Source organism: Chiroxiphia lanceolata, chromosome 3, assembly GCF_009829145.1.
Source record: "Chiroxiphia lanceolata isolate bChiLan1 chromosome 3, bChiLan1.pri, whole genome shotgun sequence".
Classification (NCBI taxonomy): domain Eukaryota; kingdom Metazoa; phylum Chordata; class Aves; order Passeriformes; family Pipridae; genus Chiroxiphia; species Chiroxiphia lanceolata.
The window spans coordinates 96,760,416-96,769,214 of NC_045639.1; the positions used below are offsets into that span (position 1 = coordinate 96,760,416).

Consider the following 8,799-nt stretch of genomic DNA (forward strand, 5'->3'; position numbering starts at 1 on the left):
TGCGCCTCTACCCCAATTTCGGCATTGACAATTTCTACTTTGTTTCAACCGATGTGATTTAGGGAGTGGAAAGGATGAACAGCTTTTGTTTCACATTACGCAGAGGGATATGGCTGGATTCCATTTCCATTATCTAGTTTGACCATTATCTGACATTTCAGATTGAACTGATTTATTGAAATTATATTACCTCAGCGCTCAGTGGTTACTCACTACCTTCAGTTGGAAATTGTTCAGATAATCCATTGGGGCATCATTTAAAAGGGCTGTCTGGAGTACTCCTGCAAGTAAGGCAGGCAGCACTGGATCAGCATTGCTAATGGTACCAAATGAGAGGAAAACTCCAGTTGAAAAGGGTTGAAAAAGTAACAATTTATTTGAGAGGATTATCAGATAAACACTGCAGTGCTCTTGAAACTAATCCTATTGATTCCCCTTTCTTTTGATGTTTACTATTTTCCCTATATCAGCCAAGTTGAGGGAACTAAAATGGGCTTCAGATTCAGTTAAATCTTATTACTTTATTTATCTTTATTCTACAGAGACCCACAAAGATAAGTTAATTATTTATTTATCTGAAGAATATATTATCCCGTAACAGCCTTTTCTACTACTGCAATAGCGGAAGTTCTATCAGCAGTAACATTATGAACAGATGAGCTTAATTTTTAAAAATGTAGTGCAAAAATATGGTATGGGTTCAGACTCTGTACTCAACTTAGCAATCAGAGGACAGTTGTTTTTTTCTTAACACTCTTCTACAGTAATGCAGAAGATAAAAACTGAGCAGAGGCTTCTATAAATACCTAAAAGAGGAACCAGCAGAAACACTTTAGAGAATCTTTATGCCAACTAAGAGCAGTATGCTATTGAGCTAATTGAAAGCATCTAAATGTAACTTTGCACTTAAGATATCCTTAAAATCACCTTTTAGTCAGTCTCTATTTTCAAACTCTGTAATGAAGATGAAATCTGTACATCCTAAAAGCTTAGTTTTAATGGTCACAGTTTGCACAGGGAACCCTCTAAGCTTTGAAAACCTTGCTAAAACATATGCTTTTGCATGAGAATTTTTTAACATCTTCAGATTAAGTTTCAGAGTGTTTCTGGGATTTTTGTTGTTTGTCAATTCATTTCTTTTCTTATGTTCATTATAGAAATTCAAAATTTGATCAGTGATGTTAATCACAAGACTATAAAATCAACATATAGTCTGTGTGAGATTTTCGTGAAAAATGGTGTGATAACCACGTTCATATACCCTCTTTGGTTTATTAATAGTATTAGGTTGATAACACAATTTGAAATCCTTTATAAAACCCCTCACTTGTCTTCTGTGGGCCACTTTGCATCACGTGACATCAAGCGAGAAATGTTGCTGTAGGCTGACCAAAAGTATTAGCTCTGGAAAAAAAGGGTCTATGGTATGCATGTGCATCATAATGGTTCCTTTTTGGCCTTAAAAATCTAGAAAAATACAGTCAAAGAGCATTCAGGGAAATATCAGTAGGAAATTCTGTATTGGTCTGCAGTGAGAAAAGAGGAAAAGACTAAACTTTTAATTTTGCAAAGTTGCAAATTGGTGAATTATGCCAATTACTGTTAATAACACTTCATCTGAAAGTGGATCTTGAAAATATTTTCTTGTCCCAGAAGAAAAATCAAAGGATTAATTATAGAGGTTTGTGATTAGAACCACTAAAACTGCATATTTATGAAGCAGAATAGTTTCCTTGTTATATGTTAGTAAAAATAAAGTACTAAAAGTACTAAAATAAAGGCAATTCTTGTTGTAAATGGAAAATCTGCTGCTAGTTTCATCAGTTTCCCCAGCTTCTCATTGAAACTGCCTTGAGATAATACCAAGGTGTCTCAAGATGTGTGCACTGTAACTGCTGCTAGTAGAACAGCAGTGAAGAGTAAATGTTCTCCAAGGTAATCTTTAGCTACTAGAGGAGGCACTGAAAAGAGTTCAGACCCCACAGAAGGCCAGCTGCACTCACGTGGAGGGTGTTAGTGGTGAGGACTGCAGCTCACATGTGCTGACCAGACCTGGAGAGGCTGCTGCTGGCCAAGGGCTGTGGGGCTTTAATTTTCAGTACAAAGGGATATTAACTATCTTTCAAGCAGTTACTTCCCTCCCTTTAAGTGGGAGGAAGAATTTCTGCAGTGAGAGAGTCTTTGGGGAGCAAAGATGGAGAACCTCTGCCAGGCAGGATATCTAGGGGAGGTGGGAGTCAGGGGTCTGGGAGGGAGGGATGTGAGCAGGGCCTGGGAAACCATGCCTGAAGATAGTTCAGGTGTAGGGTGTTTTTGGGCTAGGAGTCTGGGATTTAGCATGAAGTTAGAAGTTTCCAGTACAGTAGCAAAGGGAGCAAGGAATGCTGTGGTTTTAAGAGGTCACCACAGAACAAGGTACTCCTAACAAGGAATACTAATGGCAGAGGCATAAATCACCGAAACATTTCTCTTCTTTGCCTCTACCCCTTGTCCTCTTTTTTTTGGTGTCTGGCATATTAAAGACAAGTTTTTGAAAGCTTAAACACACTTGGCATAAGGGATGAACTGATCCTTAACTTTAAAATATTTTGAGGTATTCCTCTCATTTGACTCTTAGACATAATAGGTTCTTACTAGCCTAGAGGAGAGACCAGGTTTTGGACTAACTAAGGATAAGAAGAAATGCTTAGTTCACAACTGCCAGGATAAGTCTCTGAAAATCAGTGGATTTTATGCTCTTCAACATGTTCAGAATTAGCCTGGAATAACAGTGTGTCTGGTAAGGTGAAGGTTTGCAGTGGATAAGAAATTATTCAGTAGGTTCAAAATTAAAACTGAATGCAGAATGCTACTGAAGGAGTTCACAATATTAAATGGTAAAATGACAGGTGAAATTCAATGTCATTAAATGCTAAGGAATTGACATGGGAAAAAGTATCCACAACTGTACATGCATAGTGATGGATTCTAAATGAGCTGCTACTGCTCAGAAAATGAAGATTTGGAGCTACTTTGCCTAGTTCTCCTGACATGTCAGCCTAGTCTTTAGCTTTTGTTGTAAAGACACAATGCTTATTCATCACTACTAGAAAAGAATGAAACAGAGAACTTAAGTCACTCGTCCTCTTGAATTCTTTGTGCACTTTTTGTCATGCCACCTCAGGAAGAACATGGCAGAACTTCACTCATCTACCTCCTAGATGACCTTTGCCATTCTTTTGTTCTGAACATAATAAATGTTCTAATACTTGGGAAACTATTGCTTCCGTTTTGCAGAAAGAAATGAGCTCCTCCATCACTGCATCTGTTGGAGAAGAGGAAGCCACTCCATCTGACCTCTTAGCTGCAAGACTATGGCTTGTTCATGTTCAGGCAAACTCACAGTCTGGAGTAGGTAAAGCTTGAGGTGAAAAGTCCACCCAGAGTTCTGTTAATAGGAAGAACCAAGTTTCCTCAGTGATTTAGTGTGGTGCCAGGGATAACAAATGTTGGTTAGTACTTCTGAAAAATACAGTTTGTTTAGATGTGCCCTGGGTCAAGCAGCAATGACCTTGAGCTTAGTTCTGTCGCAACATGTTTTTTGCTCTGGTCCAAGGTGGTATATGTTACACTGCCTTTCCCACCTTCGAGGACGTCATGGGTTTAGCAATGAGATAGTTTAATCATCATGCAATCATGAATCTCTTTTTCTGAGGCTGGCAGATGGCTTGAAGCTGGCTACCATGATAACAGCATCTGTATTCCTTTTAAGTCATTACAGACTATGCAGCTCTGAGGTCTTGATATCCATAGTTCTCCCAGGGAAGAGGGATCTCCTCTTCTACCACTCACACCCAGCACATTCCTCCCTCCTCTGAATGTAAGATGGCTGTCACTGCTCCATAAATCTCATAAAAACCAAGGAGCAGGACAGTTTCTGATGGGTCCAGGAGTCATCTTAAAGAAAACAATTGACACAAGAACATTTGTAATGGAAGCAATCCACATGAAAGGGACAGTACATTTTTCTATCTTTTCAGCTTCCTTAATTTTAGTTTTAGTAGTCACTGTCAAATGTGATACCAATTCAAGTAAATTCCTACCTTTATGTAGAAACATCAATAAAACTCACAAAGATTTTTTAAGAACTTCAAAAAGTAAACCCAGAAAGTGTGAAGTATATTTAAGTTTCAGAATTCCAATGTCAGCATGAACTGTACAGGGAGAACAGGACTGTCTAAAATGAAAAATTTGGACAGATATTTCATAGCTGGGTAACCCAAACCCAGAAGCCCAAAGGAAAATGTAAGATTATGTGTTTTGTGGCTGAAATAACACAAGAGTAAAGGAAAAATTCTGAATTACTCTTTCTTCTGGCCAATATCAGGAAAACAAGGATGGGCTACAAATTACCTCCATAATAAATACGGCTTTTACAGGGGATTGACGATACTAAATACTTCATTTGGAAATAAGGTATGGTGTCAAGTTGGAATATGATCTTGGACTGACTGTGGAGTCAGTCGCCTATGGCAAGCTATCTCTCAGTTTGTACACACAGTTGAAGTGGTAACAACTCTTATAATTTTATCTTAGGTTTCTTGGTATATGATAGCTTTCTTAAACCTCAGCTACAGAAATCATAGGGTTATGGAAAAAAACCCAACCCAACATGTATTAAAAACCAGAAATGTTTAAGATTTGTGCCTTAAGAGAAAAGCCAGAAAGTATGACCAAAACACACTCTAAAAATCGCAGAAATTGAACAAACAGACTGCCACAATCTCCTGATTAATAAAAGTCTACTAGTTAAATTGAATATATGATTTTTTTGGTGGATGGCTTGACTTTTGAAACTTTGGGGCTGGCAAAAGCTCAAGAGGAAACTTTAGAAACAAAACCCAAGCTTACCTGACTGACTGAGTAGTAGAAATTTCCATCAGACTGGAACTAGCTTGTACAGAACTGACTCCTTATCTTGTACTGGATGCATGGATTGCATGGCAGAAAATGTATTTCACATGTCAGAACAATGTTTAGGGAAAAGCTACTGACTGAACATCAGATTTCCTAATGGCAGTTAGGCCAAAAGTAATCTAAGTATCGTCAGATCATGTCTGGATTAGCAGAAATCCCTCCACAGAACTAGAATTCCTGACCTAATGCTTGCAATGTTTAAAATAAAATGAATAAACACAATTCATCCTTGGTCAAAATTCTTGGAAGACTATTACACTAAAGGTGATTTCACTCACCAGGAACACTAAATGACATAAAATGTAATTACTACATACAGTGTATATGTTATGTAGTATATACTTCCTATTTGATATGTGTAAAAGAAAATTTGCCTCAAAAGTGCCAGCTTTAAATGTAAACAAGGCACGGTAATTTTACTGTGAAAAGTTCTGCGATAGCCAGTGATGGATGAAAAATAGCTCAAGAAGTTCTGCAACAAGTATTGTCTCTAACTCCTCTCTTGGGTCTAGGTTTTCTACCCCTTCTCTTTTATCTAGTGACCAGATATATTACAGATACTTTCTGGGTGATACAAAAGCTCCCTTTTACAATTTTTGGTGTTGGGACTTCTGAATACCAAAACCACACTTCTCTTGAACAGGATATATTGAAGGTGGGGAAACTAGTTCTTGCCAAAAACATTTTTAGGCCAAACATGAACCACAATTGTTTATCTAATGATAACATTGAAAAAAAAAAAGGCACATACTCACATGCCTTGCAAAATGAAGTCATGGGTTGAATTCGGGTCCCAAGGCCACAGGGCTTTTCATCTTTGTTTTACTTCAAGTTTAATTGGGATTTTATATCAAGTGTATATTTTAACAGATGGAAATTAGAAGTCTAAATGCCACTTTTGGTGTAAATTTAATAGTTATGAATCTTAGATGGGTATTCTCTGAATTTGCTATACACATGGGCAATAAGATTCTAGTGCATGAATGTAAATGAAACTTTGTTTCTATATTTATATATCTGTCTGTGGTGGGGGGAAACAGTTTTCCCCCTGCAGTTATAAAATGGTAAAACCCCGGGGAGTGGTGACCCTTGAAGTTTTTTGGTTTTAGCCAATGAGCGCTTCTGCAAAATATAAACATATCACAAGCAGAATGGAAGAGAAGGTAGTTGTAGTTTTGTTAGAAGAGGTAGCCATGTTGTGAAAGCCACGAGCAGAAGGGGCAGGAGCCCCTCTGGGGGGCTCTGGCCCACCCAGCCCCGCCTGGGGTCATAGAAACTCAGAAACAGTGTTAGACTAGACTGAGGTCTGTGACTTAGAAGCTGGAAGGGTTTTTCCCTCCACTGTGAGCAGCAGCAGCAGCGGCAGAACTGCACTGACCGGAGAAACAGTGGCAAAGAGCCAGGAGAGATAAGACCAAGCAGCAACAACAGGCAGGCAGGAACACAGAGAGAACTCCTAGAAGGAGAGAGAGAAAGAGAACGAGAGCCTGCAGCAGCAGAGAGAGAGGGGAAGTTGGGGTAAGAACTTAAATAAAAGCCCATACCCCTCTGAGACCTCTGAGAAAGGAGGAAGATGATGGACTCTTACTTGAAAGAGTCTTAAAGTGCTACAGCACTTACAGAGAGGAGCTGAAAAGCTCCAAGAAGAAAGCAGAAGGTGACCTTGGCCCCCCCGCTGCTTGAGACAGGCGCACAGAGCTCTGTAGGGAACTTGAATCCCCTGAAGATACAGACTGTCACGAAGACCCCTGAGCTTTGTGATATGACATAGTGAAGTGAGCCTTGTCCTGGTGAACACAGCCTACAGAAGAAGACCCTCGCTTGGAAACGAGTGGCCAAGGGGGCTTGGATACCCCCTCGTGAGTACTGGCAGAGATCCAACCACAGCTACTGCATGCATGAGAGGAAGAAAGCCTGCTGCCTTAGAGACTACTGCTCTGAAAGTGAAAAAGGATCTTCCTTCTTCCCTCCTGGACTTTTATTTGGAGAGAAGAGATTTGATCCATTGTAAATACTTACGTCATGGTAGAGATAGCTAAGATGGTATATAACGTATTGTAGTATTTATTTGTACAGTTATTGTAATATGGGGGACCCCTGGTGGTCTAGTGGTTAGGATGCAGCGCTCTCAACGCTGTGGCCCGGGTTCAATTCCTGGTCAGGGAAACTCCCCTGGGCAGATGGAGCTCGTCAGCCCTGTAAGGCCATCCATCTAAGAGAAGGTCACTCTAAACAAACCTACGTCCTGAGGACCTCACTGCCACTGTCCAAGCTTGCTCGGAGCCGGCAGATGAACCTTAGGATTAAAGGGTGGGCTCAGCTCAGCACACACTGTGTCTCACCTAAAAAATCCACTGTGCAGGCTCGAAGGGTAAAGACCTTTCCCAATTCTTTGTTCGCAAAGACTGGCCATACATTGTAATATATATTCCCTTTCCCCCATTTTGAGTCTCGTGTGGTTGTCTGGAAAACCATCTCACAGTGGGTTGAGATGTGGGAGGAGGTTTGGGAATTGGATTTTGGAGCTCTCAAACCATGACACTGTCTTATTTGAAACTGTAGAAATATGAAAAGGCTAAATGAAAGATACTTTGTTCCTAGAAGCCAATCCTGGCTAGAAAGACAGGGTTTAGGTTTCTGTATGGCCCTATATTCACTAGCTAGTACTCATTCTAAGAGTATGGTCTGGGAAAATACTGACCGTATTTTATTTTTTTCTAACCTTGTTTTTTGTGTTACCTTGGTTTTCTTCTTTCCTTTTATTGTCTGCAAGGCAGACTCTTTGTTGTTTGACTTTCATGAAATGGTATGGAACAAAGACAACAGAAATTACAGTGAAGAGCAAACCATTACATTTGCTTGCTATGCAAGAAAAATACGCCCTGTAAAAAAAAAAAACAAACAAAGAAACCCCCAAAGTTTGTAAGCTGGCATTTACTTTACATGTTACTGATTAAGAATAAATCAGTGGGAATTGTCTGCCTGGCACATGTGAAAAAAAAGTAAAACACAAAATAAAATCTCTAGAGCACACGGTATGTGATACAGCTACTATAGCTGAAACACAATATGGAGTAAAAAGGATTGCAGGTTCTGAGCAATTTTAAATTTGTTGTCAACTAATTATTTGCTGCAATCAGTCTTCCATTACATCAATTAAAGGGATTGCACATATTGGTGTGATTGTTCTACCTATAAGGACATAAAGACTTGAGCTGTTTTCCTCTGGAGGTTTTAATGGGAATTGAGCAATTCTTAGGATGCCTCATGCTGTCGAGTGTGCTGATGGGAGAGCCAAAAAAAAAAAAAAAATCAGTCATTCTTGGCAATGCATCAAGATGGTCTGCTTTTGAATTAGTCTCTGTCATTCTTCAGTCTCATTAGGAATTAGGGACTCACAGATTCCTGTCCACATTAATAGCACAAACCCAGAAGTAGTCTCTCCACAAAAAACGGAAGAAATTACTGCATCAGAAATATTTAAGGTCAAACTCTGCACTTAGTTACTCTTTGATAGGGTTATTACAGGTTGGTGCTGATAAATGATATGTGGAAAATAGCTCATCTTGTTTAAATAACATTGGCCTGATTTTCAGTGCTATGGAGTGATTTTCAGCTGCAGGCATTCAATACTTCTGCAAAGGAATACCCCAGTTCTCCATAGTATCCTTTCATTTGGAGTTGTATTTTTTTTTTAATATCATACATTTTTTCCCCCAAATTCTCTTTTCCTTTGAAGTTTGTTACATGGAAAAAGAAAAGCTGCTTAATGAAATTTTTATTATGTTGTTGCCCTTTGCGTGGTGAATTTGGAACTGAAAGACAAATCTTATCTGTCACTGT

At 39.2% G+C, this 8,799-nt stretch overlaps 1 non-coding gene across 1 annotated transcript; it reads left to right on the forward strand.

The window, feature by feature from the left end:
• Positions 1 to 7,050: 7,050 nt before the first annotated feature.
• Positions 7,051 to 7,122, forward strand: TRNAE-CUC. The gene has a single exon. It is a non-coding gene; the product is annotated as a tRNA-Glu (tRNA).
• Positions 7,123 to 8,799: the final 1,677 nt, after the last annotated feature.